Below are 2,785 nucleotides of genomic sequence, written 5' to 3'. Positions count from 1 at the left end.
CACTAATCCGAAGAAGAGCCCGCGATCGAAGGCCTGTAATATGAATCCTATTGAACAACCGGACACGAACGTCCCGATCACGCCATAACACGTATCCAAATTCCCTGAAATTTCCTGACATTGCATTCAACCCCCTCCAAACCCGGAATCTTCCTTACGAACTCCAATGCAGATCATCCTCAGTTACTGATCAATCCTCCGGTAGAGCAGTATTCCTTTTTGAGTCTTGAGCCGATTGTTCGCGCCAGTTAAGTGTTGTGCCGATCAAATACCTTAGGGCCTATTTTGATCTAGCTTGCCTTAGGACCCAAGCGAAAAGTGTATCACTCCAGTGCCGAACGTCCACGCGAAAAGAACTCAATTCTTGGCATTTCAATAAGCATTCGTCTAGGCGAGTGTCCACCTTAGGGCTGGACCAAGAATCTCCCGTTCAACCAAACCTATTTCACTATCGTCGAGAACCGAGCGCCGTCTCTCTCTCTCTTCTTCTGCTCATCCACCGATAAGTAACTCACATTCCTACACCTTTATATATACATCTATCTTTGTAACCCATACTACACAAGTTGACGATCACACATGCATTGTATTCGAATTTCGTTATGTTAGTAGATTAACATACTCTCTCCTACATCTTACTGTAACGGCTACATGTATTCTAACCTATTGTTTCATTATATTTAGTTAAATTATACCTTCTTCTCTTGATTTCGAGACCTAAACCTATTAGCTCCTAAATCCAGATAAACCCTTTACCAGTAGCTTCAACCAAACTCCCGTAGAAGGAGTGAGTTTTCCAAATCAATATATTTACTACCTGTTTGTGATCCTCATCTTAACTATCGACGAAGGGACATAAACGCAAATAGGCGTGCTTTAGCACCTTAAAGTGGCAAGAACCCAATACCCTTTACGTGATCTTTGATCTTAACACCTATGCTAGCTCCCTGATGCTCCCGCATACGGTCGCTCACGCATAGGACGTAACACACCGGGGCTGCATCTCTGTGGCGATGGTGGCGGCTGGCGGGCATCATCCCACGGGAGTCTCGATCAGTTGTTCCTCCTATCCATGCCATCCCTGCCTTCCGCTGCTTCGGCAACTTAGCCACTCTCGCGGTCCATCCAGAGATGATGTGTCCTCGTAGATGGTCCACGGTAGCGGTCCTCGATGATGGTTCTCGAGCCAGTGCCCTACGGGGAATGGTGACAGGGAGGGAAGGGCGGAGGGGAGGGATCTTATCCTAAATACAATAGGCCTAAAACACTAAACAGACGCAATAAACGGTAATTCGCAATACAGTACGCAATACTCGTGCTCGGGGCCAGTGATACCTTCGAGCCAGGTGACGGGGAGGAGTTCATTGTAACATTTTTGTTACAGTATATAGGCCTCTATCATAACTCAACCTATTTACCTCTTAAGGTAATAATATTAAAGTATGAGAATTCAGATTTAGGGTATAATTGTGATTACTAATTAGTAAATTTTACCTGCAGCTTAAGTGATGATATAAGAGAAACATATGAGTATAGATCATTTTATTTGATGAGCATTATTTGGCTGCTTTGGTCACCATCCACTAAGAGATCATGACTGCCCAGCAAACACTGAATTTAGTAGTTATATTACCTGAGTGTAACAAGTAATATAACAGTTTGTATATTACAAGAACATAACTGCTCAATGATATTTTCGCAAAGGTGGTACATAACAATGGGTATAACTATTATATAACATTTTGGTTATAACAACCATAATAGTTATATAATCCAATGTATAAGAAAAAACCACAAAGGATATTGTAGAATAACATTGGTATACAATATAAATCGGTAATATAATCACGTGATATGGCATGGTTTGCTAGCATCTATATGCAGAGATGAGTAGGGAGATTGCCAATGAGCCTGTTTTTGGTGATCTCAATTTTTCGTGTCGTGTCGTGTATATATAGTAATACTACGCGTGATAATCTGGAGCTGTGTTTTGGCGCGTCGACGCGCCACCTGAACGAGACTCTCGAACTAGTTCCACGTTTTTGATTGGTCGAATGAATTCGTGTGTTCCTCGAGATCCACGATTTTAAACCGGGTGAACACTCAAATAGGGAGACTTGTATCCACCTTTTTTTTTACAGGATATTACATAAACCGTAGTAATAAGGTAGTTAATACTCTTAATATTATGAAGCTCTGGAAATAATAGAGTAAGCAAATAAAACTTAAAAAAAACTCTCGAACGTGGGTAACTACACAAATATAAGTTTGCTAAATAATATACCACAATGACTCGATAGCAGACGTGCTTGGTGCTGGATTAATGTCCCAGAGTCTCGTGTTCGAAACTCACGTCTCAGCCATTTTATTAGAGCGAAGCTCTTTTACGGAGGTTCTGCGGCTGGAGCGAACTGGGAAATTTTAAGACGCTCGTCACTAGACGCTTTGAGAGAGGGGAAAGTCGAGCAGAGCTGGATACCGTAGCGCGTAAGAAACGGAGAGAGAGAGAGTGAGAAAGAGTAGGGAGGGAAAGGGGCGAGGCTAGCGTCAGAGTGGGATACAGCAGCACACTCTCTCTCTCTCTCGTTCTTTCTCTTTCTAAGCAAGAACGATATAGATATAGTAGCACGCGCGGTCTCGGCTTGGCGTTGGTTACGATTCTGATGCGCAGAGTATTGTTTATGGAATCTGCGCAGTTCTTGGTCTCTCTCTCTCTCTCTCTCTCTCGCATATTCGCATCTAAGCAAGAACGATATAGATATAGTAGCACGCGCGGTCTCGGCTT

Source organism: Cephus cinctus, unplaced genomic scaffold (assembly GCF_000341935.2).
Source record: "Cephus cinctus unplaced genomic scaffold, Ccin1 Ccin1_scaffold1297, whole genome shotgun sequence".
NCBI lineage: Eukaryota > Metazoa > Arthropoda > Insecta > Hymenoptera > Cephidae > Cephus > Cephus cinctus.
This window is presented reverse-complemented; position numbering follows the sequence as displayed.